The sequence below is a fragment of the Canis lupus genome, chromosome 1 (genome assembly GCF_011100685.1).
Source record: "Canis lupus familiaris isolate Mischka breed German Shepherd chromosome 1, alternate assembly UU_Cfam_GSD_1.0, whole genome shotgun sequence".
Lineage (NCBI taxonomy): Eukaryota > Metazoa > Chordata > Mammalia > Carnivora > Canidae > Canis > Canis lupus.
The window spans coordinates 10,404,982-10,424,112 of record NC_049222.1 but is presented as its reverse complement, the minus strand read 5'-3'; the positions used below and the strand labels follow the sequence as shown (position 1 = coordinate 10,424,112).

The following is a 19,131-nucleotide window of genomic DNA, read 5'->3' as shown; positions in this document are numbered from 1 at the left end:
GAACCAGTTATAGACCCTCAAGGATTTATTTTGTTTGTTTTTTTATTTATTTATTTGTACCCTCAAAGATTTTAGAATGTATTTGGAAAAATACAATATGTAACTTAAGGTAACTAAACAAGGAAGCCAGGAGACTGGCCTGGCTCTGATTGGGCCACCTAAGCAAACCGAAACCTAAGCCACCAGAGTCAAAGCTCTCCAAAAAAGAAAATAAACATTAAGAATAACCAATCCCAAACACCCAGCTAGTCTTTCCCAAATAAGGCAAAGGCCTAAGCTATGCCAGTTAGGTAGTGTTCTTACTTTGCTTCAGTTCATTTCTGTGAAAAACCTCCCCTTCTGGCTCTGGTCCCTAGAGCGCCCCTCTTCATTTTCCATTTGGTGCTGCCTATTTCAGTGTTTGCTAAAAAAACTACTCAAAAATTTTGATATGCCTCAGTTTACCTTCTAACATACATATATAAAGATCAGTTTAAAAATAAAATGTATTATGGGATTAAATGCAAATAGTAATGATACAGATTATAAATGGTACTATTTTCTTAGAGGTTAATGTAGTAAATGGTTACAGTAGGATAATAAGGAAAATGTACAAAATGAACTGAATATATTGAGCAACAAAAGGAGAGGTGTTAAGACCAGGGCAAAGGGACCATTTGTTGATAGACTAGGTACACATGCTACATATGGGAGAACACAGACTTGTGCCCCAGGCATGTTTATGTTACTATTTGATACAGTTGGGTCAAAAAGACTCTGCCAAAAGGAGATTATTCGGAGATTTAATGCATAATTGTGTATGAAAAAGACATTTTGATCCTTATTTCACACTAACTTCTCCCATTACAGCAGACTTCTGCTTCCCACAAAATTCATTTAATCTTTTTGCTTTTATGAAGATGTTAATTTTATAATTACAAAAGACCCAGTTATGAAGTTTTTCATTCCTCTTTCACCCAAATTCCATTACTAATCTACCAAATGTATTATTAATTAAAAGAGCATTAGCATAACAGATTGCAACAAAACAGCAAATCAGAAAATATGGATTACTTGAAACATTCATATGCTCAGAGAATGAGGATTTCTTTTCTAGATAATGAGAAGCAGGTAAGTCATGATTATATCTGATTACCTGACAGATCTTACAAAATCCCGTAACACTTCTCAGCCTACCATCTGCATCCCATAGGTAATCCTCTACTAGCTCATACCCAGTGTGTAATATTCAATATGTAAGTCATAGAGGTCTATAGAAATGTCATAAGGTTTTCATATGAATATTTCATATTGAAACATTTATCTTCAATACTAACAATACAGTTTCATATATTATTTTGGTTATTGTCTATTTTGAGCACAGGTGTTAAATAAAAATAAACACAGCTTCTGTTCTTCCATAGATTCAAAAAATTTATCAAAAAATTTATTTTTATGATACTTTAAAGAAATGCTCATAATCTTATCCAAACTTTATTTAGTTTCTTTATTTTGTTCTACTTTTTAATATCTTATTGGATATCTTGAATTTACATATTCATAAGAATGTATAAATTGTATTTACACAAGAATTGCCACATTGTATCAGAAAAACATTTAAATTTCGACAATTTGGAAGTGGGAACAGTGACCTGCCTTGTGAATAGAAAATACACTGACAGTTCCCCTGAAGCAGTGCCCCTAAAGAATGAGCACCAAAGCAATACTTCTCATAGAGTGACCCCACAAACTCTTGTAATGCAGAACAGAACACACACCCTGATACAGATATGACAGAGGACCTTTATGGGATCCCTGTGACACCCACATCTATTGCCACAAAATGTGTGTTCATTTAAGAGTTTATTTCATTCATTTTCCAGCTTACTACAAGTTAATGCTATTGTCTTTTAAAGCACAGGCTTGGAATTATTTCAGCATTTTAACAGTTGAAAGAGCCATGTCAATGGGTACTCACTCTGTTCATCAGTGGTGTCCCTAAAGGAAAGGAGGTAAATTGGTGTGTAAGACTCAGGGTGTATTTGAGTAGAGTGACAATGTGTCTTTTCTCCTGGCAACTCAAAAAGGATAGAAAGGAATATAAATACAGCTATTTAGGGACACCTGAGTGGCTCACCGGTTGAGCATCTGCCTTTGGCTCAGGGTATGATCCTGGGGTCCTGGGATCAAGTCCTACATCAGGCTCCCTGCAGGGAATCTGCTTCTTTCCTCTGCCTGTGTCTCTGCTTCTCTCTCTGTGTCTCTCATGAATAAATAAATAAATAAATAAATAATAAATAATAAAATCTTTATTTTAATTTTAAAAATAATTTATTTTTATCTTTATAATTTCTTTTATTTTATAATTCTTTATAATTTTATAAAATATAAAATTATATTTTATAATATACATATTCATTCCCTGGCAAAACCAAATTTTCTCTTCCTTATAATATATCAGAATGTGCTTGACATTAAAATGGCTGTGTTAGAATATCAAATACCCATAGGAATTGTGAAGGGATAAGGTCTAACAAGTAAGGTAGGTCAGAATCAAATAATATAAGTCCCTAAAGGTCATTGTAATTAATTCTATAGGACAAGAATCATTACTGAGATTTTTGTCAGGGGGATACTATGGTAGAAATGGTGTTTTGGGAAGATTAACTTAATCCACGGTTAAATGGTAAAACAGAGAGTTTAAAAAATCGGAGAGAGTTTAAAGGGTAGTTTAAAAGAGTGTATAAAAAAAGAGTTTGGTTAGTAACTGGTTTTCTTTTTAAAGGATGAAAAATAGAAGTCAAATAGTGGAAATGAGAAAAACTTTTTCAAAGATCAGAAACAGAGGGTTAGGAGAATCATCATGTGTTAGTGATGTAGAATAGCAAGGATTATGAAATATAAAGTTCCAGTTTGTTTTTCCTCAGATAAAAAAATTCAAATATGGTCACCAGGGCTGGTACAGTTAGTTGCACAATATTCTTTCCAGGAACCTTGGTTCACAAGGAGCATGATAGGTGCCATCTAACAACAGAGGAAAATATTTTCTCTTGATATTTCTTTTTTTAAGATTTTATTTATTAATGAGAGACACACAGAGAGAGGGGCAGAGACATAGGTAGAGGGAGAAGCAGGCTCTCCACAAGGGGCCCGATGTGGGACTCAATCCCAGGACCCTGGGATCACGCCCTAAGCCAAAGCAGACGCTCAACCACTGAACCACCCGGGGGTCCCTCTCCTGATATTTCTGCTTCATTCATAAGAACTATCTCACATGACCACAATAACCGTATTGGCCTCTTGGCACCTGTCAGATGGTCAGTGGCAAGTACCAGCAGGAAACTGAGAGACTGGGATACTCATTTCTCCTGGGTGGGCCCCAGTCTGGCAGTGATGAGTTCCTTCCTGCCAAGGCCACCGCTCATGTCAAGTGTCTATCCTGCAGTGTCAGCTCCCACTGAGATCTGTGGCTATCACTACCCCTTCTGGTCCCATCCGTTTCTCTCACCAATTTCCCTTAACTCTTTGTAAGTAGTTCCTTTATTTCTTTAGTTAATCCTTTTGTGACTTATACTTGTTTTCCTGCAGAAACCCAGACCAATGTATAGAAAAAGCAAATAATTTTGAATACAAAATTGTCTCACTAAAATTGGGGAAAAAGAAGTCAAGGGATGTTGAGTAGGAAGTTAGCAAATAAGAAATCAGTTGGTTGATACAAAATTAAGAAAACTCCTGAATTGCATGAAAAATATGACCTAAGAAAAGTTTTAAGCAGCCAATAGATTATTCTTATGTGAAAGTGAATGATGGGTTTTGTGATTTTTAAGGATTTAGACATAAGAGGGATCACAAAACACACCGTTGATGTTTTCATCCTTTAAAAAATACTTAAAAGTATGTTCTTATCAAATGGACATATGGTGGGCTTTGAAATCAATTAAAATAGGTGTGATTGAAAACAGCTCCAGGAAAATAGGATTTCTAAACATCATAAAGTGTCACTTTTTTTCTGTAAAAATACATACTGTTCAAATAATAATTCAAAAACAATAATCAAGATTTCATATTTGAAATTATGGTGACAGGATGGAGAAATGAGAGGAATGTTGCTTTTGAAGAATTTTTTAGAAGTTAAGTACTACACTGTTATCACAGATGGCTGGAATAATCTCACTTTTGAAGCATGATAATTGATAAATAATAAAAAAGAATCACTTTGAAAACGTAAAAGACAACCACAGTAGAATTTGAAACAGAATATATACCCTCTGAAACACTGAGGACACAAAATGTAATGGAAAGAAAGTGTCTACATCAAAGGACAAAACCGTAGGAAACATAAAGAAAGAAACTGTAGGTTACAAACCTGTGACAAATAGTCCAGTTATAACCATGGTTGTAAATAAAATAAACCATCTAATCAAACAACAGGGACAAACAAGAAACTCTGACCCTGATGGGGTCAAACCAAATCCTCATTCATGAGACTCCTTAAACCAAGTGACACTAAGATGCAGAAGGAACATCATAGGCAAATCATATCAGGTAAATGCAAATAAAGTTCAAGGAAGAAATCATTACATGTTAAAAAATAATTAGCCATTCCCAAGAAGTAGATTTCATAATATAATCAAATGGAAATCTGTGAAAAATGAAGCTGAAAGAAATATATGAAAAACTGTCAAAAATGTAAAGTAAGCCTTGACATAAATTCAGAAGTTGTAGGAAATAAATGGACTCTGTCATGTAGATTAACATGTAAAGCACTATACAAGTCTGAATACTAATTTTATGCTATATGGATTGTGTTTGTAATATAGAAGAATATATTTGTGTTAATAAAATATACTTTTGAGCTTTTATAACAGGAGATTGAAAGGAAATGCCTGTACTAAATAATCTGTAGTTTTCTTAGAGTTCCAAAGATTGAATCATTTTTTTTTTTTCTGCTGCATTCCCAAATTGATGCATCACTCGGCAAGTTACTTCCTGGATGCAGGTGAATATTTCTTCTTTTTTCCCTTTCTTTTGAAACTCTATTATGTCTCTCAGGCCACTTAACAACATCTGAAAAGTGATCACTTCAGTGGCTCCTCATAGAATGTACTTTTGTGTCTTATCTCTTGTATTATATTCTGAACAACTGCCAGCAAATTACAAGACTCTTTCCTTGTAGTGTTTTGTCATTTTAGGCATCTAGTCTTGGCTGAAAATCCAAAGAGGTCAAAACTCTTAACATTGAGGAATTTATAAAACTCGAAGTAAAAGTTAATTCCCAAAGCTCTCATGAAAAGCAAGCACAACAGTTATGTCTTGATATACAGGTCATACACAGATCAATGGAATAGAATAGAGAGCACAGAACTAAACCACACTTACATGGTCAATTAAGTTGAGTTTATTTTTAATTAGCTGACCAGGTTTTTATTGACCCAAATTGTCCGCTAAGTAAGATACATTAGAAAAACTATTGAAACCTTAACAAAAATTCTTTTGTGAAAATGTGCATTTTTATTATCTGCAACACTTCCCACCACAATTTCCCACCACACCACCACACCACCACCCACCACAATTTCCTATTTCTTACCTTTGCTTGCAATATTAGGATGAAAATATGCTAGAACAATGTATCTAAGGGTGGCAATTACTGTAAGCCATTAGAATAGTGTATTCTCCTATAAGAAAATCCAATAATAATAATACAAAAGTGTATGTGGTTAAATTATGTATTATTATGACTATTGAAAATATATTACTTATTACATCATATAATTAATTTTCCTCATGTGATTCCCCCTTCTGTTTGTATCTATTTCTAAAATATTAAAAATGCAATAGATTAGTAAAGTACTTTTTTTTATACAAAACATGGAAAGTATAAAAAGGAATGATCAAGTAAACTGTACTGAAATTCAAAATTTTGTGTTTATGAAATATCACCATAAATAGTATGAAAACACTAGACAAAAACTCAGAGAAGTTATTTGTAATCCTTAAACTGACACGAGGTTCATATACAAGATATATAAGGCACTTTCATACCTCAATAGTAATAAGACAACAAAATTGTCCATTGTCTTAAAGAGGTTCTTCACAAAAGACTAAACCCAGACAACCCATGAACACATGAAAGGAAAGATGGTTAAATATCTCATCAGGAAAGTCCAAATTAAACACATAATGAGATTAATTCAATATTCTTCAGTTTGGCAAATACAAAAAAGGTCTAGCAATATCAGGTATTGTGAGGAAATGGAACAAGACATGATCTTTAAGACATACTTTGTTGCTGATGAGAATACAAATTACTACATGTACTTTGGATAAACAGTCTTGTATTTTCTGGTATAGTTGAATATGTTTAATGTCCTACAATCCAGATATTGCATGCCTATATATATGCCCTTGAAAATTCCATACAGTCCACAGGGAAACATGTTAAATAATAGTAATAATAAGATCAACAACGACAAAATTGCAAGTAATTCTTGTATAAGGCTTACAGAAGCTAATTTTAAGGGCATTATAAAAGTCACAGTCCTCAAAGTAATCTTATGAAATAGGAAGTGATATATTCCTCATTATTAATAAAAATGCATATGTGGAAAAATGGAGAAAATAAAATAAGATAAAGTAAAATAAAATAATTAAAGAAAAAAGAGGAAAAATTTAGCACAAATCAAGATAATGTTTATATCTTTAATGGTCAGTATGTGTGTGTTTTAGAGTGGTGGTGTAATGAGGCATCAAACATACTGCAGCATCCTATATTTCATTCTAGGGGGTGGCTACACATATTTGCTATTTTATGGCTTAAAATATATAATGTATGTTTATGTTATACATGTTTTGATATAAAAATATGTAACATATTTCGAAAAGAAAAGATTAACAAGCAAGCACCTGGGAAAACTCAGGTATGAATTCAAGGTAGAAAACGTGTACCATGGAAAAAATTCATCATTGATTAGGATGAATAAAGCTACCCTAAGGAATGAGTTGCCAGAGAGGGGCTCAACTTCTCTTAGGCTTGGACTACCTCCAATGCTAGACTAACTTCTCATTTGACTAACAGAATTTTAATAATACTTACTTTTTGACAGTGTTGTTAACTCTCTACAATTACCTGACACACCAGTATATTATGTCTAGTGTTTCTAAGGAGAGATTTTTTACTTATTTCTATAATTTTAAAAAGAATCTCTCTCATCATTATTTGAGAAGGTTGCCTGCCTACTTGTTGAGTTGTGACCTCCTCAGGAGTCCTTAGAAAGACATTAATTATGTCAGAAGTAGGTAGATTCAATACTCATCACATCAGCAGATATTTCTTCTCTGCCATTTTGCTGATAATAATCACCCGACCACAAGCAATCACCCAGTGGTCTCAACATTCAGAAGAAACTAAACCCAAGAATATGTGTGTGGTACCAAACAGTGTCAGTAACACCAGCTGTTGTGACAAACACTCCTCCAGATCAGTCGTTTCTCTAGCTTGTGCCACAGACGGGTGCAAGTCTGTAGCTCTCCCCAAGGGACAGGGATTTGGTATTTTTTCCATTTTGTGGATCTGCCATTTTGAAGTTCTTCACTTACAGTTACAAGGATAAGAAAAGAGGGAGAGAGAAAACAGGCCATTTTAGGGGTCAGGTAACTATTTCTCTCTATACTTAATAGTCCAAAACCCACCCAGTCACAAGTCACATTGCTCACACTTTATTCTAAAGGAAATTGAGGATGCTGGGATCTGTGGTCTGATTGGAGAAAAGAAATAGAATCGCTGAGCATCTGGCCACCAATTTCATATATATACATGAAAATTAATATATATATGAAAATTAATATATATTTTATATTTAAATATAAATTATTTATATTATTATGTATAAATTTATAAATTTCATTTAAATATATATATATATATATATATATATATATATATATATATAAACTGACCCCAAACTCTTACTAGTAAGTTAAACAACTCTAGAGCAGAGGCAGATGCACAAATATGCATCTCTTCAACTCTAGAAATTTAATTGTCTTAAAGTCTCAAAAAAATAAACCTTTACAAAAGAGTCTAATCCTTAATAAATTATTACTATATGTGATTTTTATTTGATTTGCTCAACCACAAATGTAGAAAAGTTAAGAATCCAGAAAAGTAATAGTTAGATTTCAAGAGAAATACAATTATAATTTTAAGAGTTACCAGATATGAGTTAAGAGAATTATAATGTATTTATTTCATTGTAAAAAGGCTAGCACTTTGACTTGTGGTTATATACTAGATATCTGATGATGTATGTGACTACTCATGCTAAAGAGTATTCCTAAACTTATAAACAAACAAATTCCAATAGCTCAGAAGACTCAACTTCTTCAGAAATGTAATGCAGTACAAACCTTGGCCAAAATTTAATTCACTACAACCAGTACACCAGAGGCACTTACTGAGCTCATGAAAAACAAAACAAAACAAAACAAAACAAAAATAATAAACACAAAAAATAACTTTCAGGAACTATAAATTCAGTGCCTAAGACATAGAATTTTAACATAAGCAAACACTGATTATACTGGTGATTTGAAATCCTCATTACAGATGCCTTCATCAAGCATCAAAATTGCTTAACCTAGTTCAAATTACTACTATGGTTTCCACTTTTCCCTTCAAAATGTCACTCCCAAAGAGCAGAGGAAAGTAGATGTTGACTAGGAGGAGGGAGTATAAGGGAATGCTTTCTGCATGTGCTCTACGAAGTTTGATTTTACTGTTGGGTGCTACCAGATGGTGCTCCTTTCTGGAAAAAAAGTTTGGAGGAGCAATAGAAACCACAACCAATGAGCGGATTAGGTGGGGAAAGTGGACCATAAGTTGCATGTTTACATAAATACAGCTGGCATGAAATAAGTTATTTTCTCTGTCCATCAAAACTGTCCTGCTCCATGATCATTATTATCCTAGAGGAAAATTGCCATGCTTTTACGCACTTGCCTTGAAGAGAGGGAAAAGGAAATAAGCACACATTAAAAAATAAAATACAAATACATTGTATTACCTAAATGCGCATTGACCTACACTAAATTTTTAGATATTCAGAAAGAGAACCAATCAGAAAAAAAAAATATATTTATGGAAAAGAAAGAGAGAATGGGTATGTTGGATGTCCAAAAATGACTTGGTCCTTGAATAAAGACTAAGTCTTGAAAAGATGTAAAGTATTCTGTCCTTAAAATTAATAATATTAAGCTTTAATAGTGACTCTGGGGTGGCTCAGCGGATGAGCATCTGCTTTTGGCTCACGGTGTGATCCCAGAGTTCCAGGATTGAGTCCCACATTGGGCTTCCTGCATGGACCCTGCTTGTCTCTCTATGTCTCTGCCTCTTTCTGTGTGTGTCTCATGAATAAATAAAATCTTTTTAAAAAAATCTTAAGCTTTAACTTGACATTTTATGTTTTTACTTTCTAAGTGACTTAGACTGGCTCTCCTTCATAATTTCCCCAAATACGTGTACACGGAACCTGCCATTTTTTCCTAAAAGAACTAGAACTGGCAAAATTATGTTTAAAAAATAGTATAACAGCAGTTGTTTTATTGAAGTGCACAGGAAAAAAAATAAATGTACATATTGAAAAAGATAATTTGTGGACTTCATTAAATTGTAAAAGTACATATTTTCAAACACATGGAAACTGACACCCACATATTTAAAGTGTCCTTTGTGTGAGTCTTGCTTACAATAAAACTGAGTAGTAGATCCCAGTATTCTAACTTTATAGATGAGGGAAGGATAGCTCAGAGTAGTTACGTAACTTCCCCAAGTCATACTCCAAATAAATAAACCAAATATTGCATTTTAGGAATGCCTAAATCCTAAGATCCAGATCTTTCCTCTACACAGTGCATTTCAAATATTATCCACACTGACACGAATTGCATCATTCTGCTTAACCACAGCCTTTCCGCACTGAGAGCCATTATGGTATTATAGCTCCTCCTGTATCCATGTAGCCTCCCACCAGATGATGAATTTTTTCTGTCTTCCTGAAAATATGGGCCTAAGCCATAGCATCTCAATCAATATTTCAATGATGTGTATTAAAAGAACAAAGCCCCATGTTGTACTGGGGAGGATCTTAATTTTGTACCAGATCAACTTGGCCTTCTATCCCTGCCTAGCATCCATTGGCTTTATGATATGGTATAAGTTAGTTAGGTTTTCGGGGACACTTTCCTAGTTTTCGAAAACAGAATAACAATATATACTTGACTGAACATATGGAGCTTAAGTCATCTAATGTATGCAAAACATCATGCACATAATTATACCATGAGCATAACTTTAGTGCTGTGATCCACAGAGCTGGAAAGAGACCTCAAGTGTGCAAAACTACTTAGATAAGATGAAAATATCAAAGAATTTTTGGGAGTCTGGGTGGCTCAGTTGGTTAAGCAGGAACTGGGACCCTGCATCTGCAGGGTCCTGGGATCGAGACCCACAGTGGGCTCTCTGTTCAGCGGAGAGCCTGCTTCTCCAACTCCCTCTGCCTACTGCTCCCTCTGCTTGTGCTCTTTCTGTTGAGTAAATAATTTTTTTGAGTAAATAATTAAAAAAAAAATATTGTCTGGTTGCACCTAAGTAATACTGCATCCATAAACAATTCAATGCAATTATAATATAGATTATGGCTGAAAATACAATTTAAAGTATCTGAGGGAATATAATTACAATATAAAGGAAATGGATAGAATGAGATATTAAGTTGAATTTAAAGCTAAACTGAAGAATTTTTATGATGTGTCACTCTAATGAAACAATGGTAATCTATAACTCAAATGATTGAGGTTAGTAGTTTTTCATGCATAAATTTTTCTCTTAGAAGAAAAACCACCCTGCTAAAAAATAATGTTTGATAAATATATTAGTTTCTTTTTATCTGTGTCCTATCATACTATGAATATTTGACTGCCTCATATTATTCAGAAACTAGGTAGATGAGTGCTCAATAACTATAAAAATCCTTAAACAGTAAATAGAATATAAATTTCAAAATTTGCTTCTTAGAGGATAGAGACTGTGTGTTTCATGATTATTTTCATAGCGCCAATATCTAAATTAATTAATATAAAATGACATTATAAATTATTTTCTCTGCTGATCCTGATGTGCAGTGTCAGTTCTGAAGTTAGCTGATGTTGCCTTCTGTTTGGCATGCAAAAGAGACTGGAATTTTGAGTTCTCTGGCACCCAGGAAGAAGGAAGATAGAAGAAGTTTTCTGTCAGGAGACAACAGCTGGGGGCCAAAAAAGCATCTCTTATTCATTTTCAACTTATTGCTAAGTACTCTGTACCATGCTAAAATTCTCCTGAAGTAAACCCAAAAAGTCAAGAAAATATTACATTACATTATGATCCTTCATTAACGGTGCACAAGAATATTGAGGGAAGATTCTATCCAAGTTTAGGACAAATCAACCAGAAAAAAAATGTCAAGCTGTGGACGTGCAGATAAGATTATTAACTATTACCAAGAGAAGGCAGAAGAGGTGAGATCTCTCCTCACAAGGATCCTTAAAAGTGGAAAAGGCTGACAGAGGGAGAAGTAGAGAGATGGCAGGGAAAAAAAGACATAACCCAATGTTGATGGCTTTGAAGATGAAGAAGTGGGGATATGAGCCAAAGAATAATATGGGAGGCCTCTAGAAGCCTGGAAATACAAGAAAACAGATTCTCCCCTAGACCTTCCAGAATGACAAAGAGCTACCACCTTTATTTTAGACCAGTGAGACTCATTTCATACTTCTAAATAATTGAAAAAGACAGTAAGTCGGTGTTAAGACACCAAATTTATGGTCACACGTTACGGGAGTGATAATAACCTTCTACATACATGTATGATCAAAATTCTATGAAAGCACAGAAAAGGAAGTACCTAGTTCTGCTTAGATGCTTAATAAATATTGGCCAGAATCAACAGCCATTCATAAGCAGAAATTTTCTATTATTTAAGGCATGATTTTTTAATGATTTATGCAATTATAATCTTCCTATCTTATCACATATTAAAAGATTTAAATTCAAGTGGCAACAATTTATACATGGCTAATTTGTATAATTCATGTAGCCTCTGGTTTTCAGCATGAAATGATTTTATGAATAAACTACATGAAAATAAAAGCAATTTGAGCACATCTTTAAAAAATGTTTAAATAAACATTATGGTTTAACAACTTCTACCAAGCACTGTCAAAAGAAGCAAGAAACATGAACACTTTTTAATACCAGATGTGAAATAGTTCCTCCTAGCGTGAAGTCTAAATACATTAGTGACTCAGCTCTGTGACAGCCAGCACCCTGGAGATTATCTCTTTTAAGTGCAGAAACAGACCGAGAAAATTAATGATATGTTTGTGAGAGATTCAACCTAAATGTCTGCATAGAAATACAAGAATAATTTTTCCTTGCAGATAGTCATATTGTCAATTGGTTAAGATAATATAATAAGGATGCTATTTTACTTTTGAATCCCCTGTTCAATATCGCCAACTGATCAGGGCACCAAACACAGTTTTGCCCTGTACCAGAATTTTTGAATTTTTAAAATCACCTTAATATTTCCATGCCTGGAAGGAAACGCACACACACACACACACACACACACACACAGATACACACACACTTACTTCAATAAATCTTGATTCTGCAAATTTGTGAAAAATGATCACCAAACCCAAATTTAATAGGATATTTTGAATGTTATTTTCACACATTAGAAAAACATAAAATTCATTTCTTTTATTGAATTCTAATTTAAAATATACAAGACTAATATTTGGAACTCACTACTGAAGGATTGAAGATAAATTTTAACAATACATGGGATCCCTGGGTGGCGCAGCGGTTTGGCGCCTGCCTTTGGCCCAGGGCGCGATCCTGGAGACCCGGGATCGAATCCCACGTTGGGCTCCCTGCATGGAGCCTGCTCCTCCCTCAGCCTGTGTCTCTGCCTCTCTCTCTCTCTCTCTCTCTCTGTGACTATCATAAATAAATAAAAAAATAAAAAAAAATTAACAATACAAAATCGCTGGGGTGTCTAGGTGGCTCAGTCGATGAGCATCAGAGATTCTCTCTCTCCCACCCCACTGCCCCTCCCCTTTACCCCCTATACCCATGGGTACTCTCTCTCACTCTTTCAAAAAAATACAAAATCACTTTATGTTACATAAAAACAAATTATGTGAGATTATTGATTTATCTCAAATTCTTTTTTTTTTTTCAGTCCTTTCTGGGTACCTTTCTAAAACTGACTTCTCTCCTTTGAGTGCTATGAAATAAAAAGACAGAGGTTAAGATAGACATTAACTTCTATGAGTGACATTGTCATTTTTCCAATCTAAATTAGATAAAATCAACAAGCAAAATGCAAGTTCTTCTATCACATTAAAAAACATTATTGATATACATGAAACTGATTTAAAATGTGTTCATGGGAGTTTAGTATGGAGAGTGCAACTTCACTCAGAGTCTTTGATCAAGGTTGGAGAACAACAAAAAGATACAACTGTAATATTCCCAATACTAATTGCCTCCATCCATGATTTCAGTGAATGATAGGCATTGTTTTTTGCAATCCTCTTTTTTTCCTATTGCGTGTTTAGTCTAATTATTGGAATGTGCTTTTATATCTGTTAGGTCTAAAAATAAAATTGTTTCATTTCTCTTTTATAGTTCATTTTTCTAGCAACCTTATTTTTTTTTAATTTCGTATCTCATTGCATTTTACAAAAATGTAGATCATGGACCGTTGGAAAATGAAAAGCAAACTGTCCCATACCACAGATGGCTTGAGAAATACTAGTGTAAAAGCCATTCCATATTAAAGATAAGGGAAAAAAAGCCATAGAAAGATTAATAGTTTTTCACAGGGGAAAAAGAAGAAAAGCAACTTGTAGCTAGAAGCCCAAAGAATGTTAATAAATATCAAACTACAAAGTGGAGTAGTCTTTAGAGAAGTCCCACAGTGAGTTGGCAATGAGCCCTGTCTTGTTAAAAATTTAATTAATAACCGGGAGGAAGACAGATAAGGGCATGGCTCTAAGATTTGTAGATGGCAGCAAGCCGGGAGTGATAACTAAAGCATTAGAAATAAAATTAGGAGAAAAAAAATGGTTTTGGCCATCTGGTATACTGTGTAGAAACCCAGACAAAGTTTTATAGTAATGTAATGGAAGTCTGGTACTTTTCAAAACTTGGTGGTGTTATTTCAGAAAAAAAAAGGGAAACCTTAAAAAATAAAACCAACAATAAAGCCCTATATATTTAAATTGGACTTACATGGACATTGTGATTAGCAGCACAGGGTTTGAAAACTTCTAAGAGAAAGACCAGATTTGCAAAATAGAAGGTTAATGGGTATTCTATATCACTACTCTCCTGGCTCAAAGAAAACCTTCAAACTATATTTTTATTTCTGCCTTTGTGGGATATAAAGGATATTCCTTCCCATCCCAATCAGCTCTCAATTTGTTCAAGTCCTGAACCTCCTGGCCTGGGGCCGCAGGTGTGTCCCAGACCTTCAGCGGCCTTCTTCCCATCAAGAAGGGCCATGGGGGTTCCAGGTGCAAGAGGACAGCGGGGCAGCATGTTTGGGGCACAGAGGAGAGCCTGTCTGGGCGAACATGATGCTCGACAGATGACAGGCTGACTCTGGATGTCGGCTGCTCTCCAGGAGGACGGCGAAAGTGACAGCTTGGTGCCCCATCCTCTTCCACACACTGAAGGTGGGTCAGCCTTCAACACACCTGAGCTCGGTTCTCCATTCTTGCCTCTTGGACCCTCCACCTCCTCTCTTCCTTTTCCTTTCCCCTCTCTGTCAGGGAACAAAACAGGAATCCTACTGAGGACACTTGGCACAGGTGCGCAGCCTCGTGAGTGTGCGTTGCAACCGGAGGGGAGTGAAGCCACGCACCTGCTATGTTTCTTGGCTGTTCCATATAACCGATTTTTCTTTTTCAGAGGAATGTCTCGACTATGTTAGTACTACTAATAATTCAAAATCTATTAAACATCTGTTATATTATGAAATGCAGATATATGACATTTACTTCTCTTACAGGGCTTTGAAGAAATTTGTGGGCCACAGTAGGAAACCCCAAGTAATCCTCTCCCATGACTTCATTTCCCCATTTCCCAAATGTGGATATAATAGCTTCACACTGCGTTTTTATATCCATATTTTGTCCTTTATTCAGATGTGGTGGTTCAAATGCCCTAAATTGACCTCCACCTCTGAAAGGTTGCCCCAAATTCAGAAAGTGGGGTAGATGGTGGCTTTGTGCATGTGCAGGGCATGTTATTATACTTCTTAATTTTTGCCATTCTGACAAGTATGCTAGCTTTTGTGTGCAGCTTTTGATTATGAGTGATTTTGAACGTATTTCCACATTTTCTTTTTTTTAATATTTATTCATTTATTCATGATAGACAGAGAGAGAGAAGAGAGAGAGAGAGAGAGGCAGAGACACAGGCAGAGGGAGAAGCAGGCTCCATGCAGGGAGCCCGATGCGGGACTCGTTCCCGGGACTCCAGGATCATGCTCTGGGCCGAAGGCAGGCGCCAAACCGCTGAGCCACCCAGGGATCCCCTATTTCCACATTTTCAAATCCCTTTTAAATGTTTTCAATAAATTATCTAGGTTTTTATCCATTGTTATGGAGGGTAGGGTTTTTTAATAGATTTTCCTCACAATTTTATAAGTTCCCTATTACTGGGGTATTGATCTTTTATAAATGATATAGTGATTTATATTCTCATCTTCCATTTTTCTTTTGTTTAGGCGGTTTTTGCTATGCAATTACTTTTATTTTTAGTTGTATGCAGTTAAATATATCAAATTTTTATTTTATAATATATGAATTCCAGTAGATTAAAAAGGCAAATGCAATTGCAGTTTCTTTTATGTATTTATACTTTTTTAAAAGAAGAAGTCCCAAATCAATACAGCTTTTATTGCATCTTTGAAATATCACAGATAAGTCTAAAAAATCATCTGGCATCTTGTTCTTTTCTGTAGCTGGACAACTTGATCTTATTCATCAGCCAGTGAACTATTCCTTTTTCAGAAACAGCTACCATCTGAAAATTTTCTGATATTCTTGTTTTTTACTGTTGTGACTTTTGAATCAAAGCAGCTGGGTTTGCTACAAGTCCAATGTCATTTCCTTCAAGAATTAACTTATCTTTCTGGGCTTGGGATACTGGACAAGCAACAGCTGGCCTCATCCAAGCCCTGCGGATGTATTTTTCACCCAAGAAATTTCAGATTTCAGTAAGAGAGAGCCATTCTTCTGAATATCAATGTTGATGGGGAAGTGAGCAAACACAGACCTCCTCATGTAACAGGAAACCCAGTGTACCGCCCTTGGCCATGTTCTGCACATGACTACAGGCAGTGTGGACAGTAGCCACTTCTTTTCTATTTCCCACCATTTGTCAACTCAGGAGCATCTTCTTTTTCTTTCCAAGGAGTCTGACGAGTTCATTGCTTATGTGATTAAAGTCCCTCTGGAGTCCTTCACAATAACAGCGTGCCCCTTCAGAGTGATGTTGACATTTTCTGGAATGTCGACAGTCTGATTGCTGAGAATTGTCTTCATTCTTGCAGTAGATGTGGCAAAGGAAACAATATTTTTGATGGTTTTCAAACTTTCTTGGGTATATGTTTCCATCCATTTCATTGATTTTCAACCTAAAGTACAGCCTTTAGCATTTCTTGTAGCTCAAATGGGTTGATGAGAATTTTCTCAGGTTTTGTTTCTGACACAGTATCTTTATTTCTTTTTTCCTGAGACAACTGTGAGACAACTATTCTTTTTTCCTGAGACAACCGTCAGGCTAGAAAGGGTTTATAGACTTCTTGGTTGACAGTTTGGGTTTTTTGTTTTTGTGTGTCTTTTTTTTTTTTTTTTCATTCATCACTATAAAGATATTGGCCCAATATTCTCTAAAATCCATTATTTTTGAAGCCTCATTGAAATATTGTCTCATTGATATGCAGTGGTATTTTCTTCTCACTGATTTTAGATGTTATCTTTCTCTTTTATTTACAGCGTTTTGGCTATAGTAGGTCTAGTCATAGTTTTCTTCCTTATTAACTTGCTTGAGGTTTTCTAAAGTCATTGAATAAAAATTTAACTTACAATAAAGTTGAGAAAATTTCAGTGATGATTTTTCTAATATCTTTTCAGTTCCATTCTTCCTTCTTTTTCCTCTGGAACTCCAAATATGTGTATGTCATTGCCTCTAAATATTACTAATAAAATGTGTAGTTTTTCAATACTTTCTGTGTATCTGTCTTCAGGTTCACATCTCTTGCTATCTTCATTCTACCATAACAACATTAGACAATTTTGTCTTTTTAAATTTCAAATACTACTTTTTGTTAAGTTTTATTTATTGATTGAAATTTTCTATTTTTCAGATATTGCAGAATAATATTCCTTTATGACCCAAAACATGATTGGAAAAAGCTGCTTTAAAATCTGGTCTTGGGGTGGTGCCTGGGTGGCTAGTCAGTCAAGCAGCAGATTCTTGATTTTGGCTCAGGGTCCTTGGTTCAAGCCTCCCATTGGGCTCCATGCTCAGTGAGGAGTCTGCTTGTCTCCTTCCTCTGTACCCCCCTACTCTCATGCATGCACTTGTGCTCTCTCTCTCTTTCTCAAATAAAAAAAAAAAAATCTTTAAAATACTGGTCTCATAATTCCAAAACCTGGATCTTCTCATAGTCTCAAATAATCATCTTTAGTACTGAATATAGCTTCCATCTCCATCTTGTATCATGTACCTCGGGAAAATTATTTCTTGGGAATCTGGGATTCTATTATTTTACCCCTAAGAAACGTTCTGTTTTGTTTGTGCTTATTAAGTAATTAATTTGGTTGTTCTCAGATTGAAAGTCGGACTTCTGAGTAGCAGGTCTACTTTGTTCATCTGTTGTGTCTTCATGTATACTACTAAGACACTGTCCTTAGCATCTGTGTTTAGGGTTGGCCAGATATGTAGGCAGAGTTCATACATAGAAATTGTGCCCCAATCTCTTACAATTCCCTTTCCCAGTTTCTTTGGTCACTTTCCAGTGAAGTTTTCTCTTGGCCTTGTAGTGGCCATGTGCAGTACAGGTGAGGCCTGCCATCTGGCTAGAAGTGGTGAGAACAACCAATTCACCAGGACCATTCTCTTCTACCAATGAGGAATTTCCTTGAAAGTTCTGCCACCTTTGGACCGTCCTCCAGTGTCTTCCAGTGGTTGTGTGCTTATTTACTTACCATTTATTTTAGTTCTCTGGAGTTTATAGCTGCTATCTGTAAACAGGCTGAAAAAAACCAGAGCTTACTTGGCTTGTACAGAAAGTGAACTCAAGCCAGGATAAAGACAAGATTTCAAAGTAATCAGATCATTCTAACTAGTCTCATGAGAGATAACATATTTATTTCCTTGAAGCTTTCATTGCCTTTTTAATAATTTACACATTCTATGTTTATTTTTTGCCCAGGTTTATTGAGGTATGACTGAGAATGGGTAGTATGGACATTTCAGCAATATTAATTCTTCCAATCCATGAACATGATAAATCTTAGCATTTATGTATGTCTCCTTCAATTTCTTTGAATGTTTTATAGTTTTCAGTGTACAGATCTTTCCTTGGTTTAAATTTAGTCCTAAGTATTTTATCATCTTCATTGTTATTGTGAGGGAATCATTTTATTTCTTTTTTCAGAAATTTGTTAGTGTATAGAAATGCAACAGATTTCTGTATGTTAATTTTATATCCTGCAATGTTACTAAATTTATTGATTATCTCCAACAGTTTTTACTGGAGTCTTTAAGGTTTTCTATATGTAAAATCATGTCATCTACAGAGACAACTTTACTCCTTCCTTTTACTTCTTATTTTTGTGTGACTTCTGACTAGTACTATGATGAACAGGAGTGGTCTTGTTCTTACTCTTTGAAGTAAAGCTTTCAATCTCTCACCATTGTGTACAATGTTAGTTGCTGCCTTGTCTATAAAGACTTTCTTTAAAAAAAAAATCTTATTTATTTATTCATGAGAGAGACACCGAGAGAGAGAGACAGAGACAGAG

General features: G+C 34.9%; 1 pseudogene; it reads right to left on the bottom strand.

Annotated features, from left to right (window-relative positions):
- Window positions 1–16,106: 16,106 nt before the first annotated feature.
- LOC100686719 lies at window positions 16,107–16,644 on the bottom strand (annotated as a pseudogene).
- Between the last annotated feature and the right edge of the window lie 2,487 nt (window positions 16,645–19,131).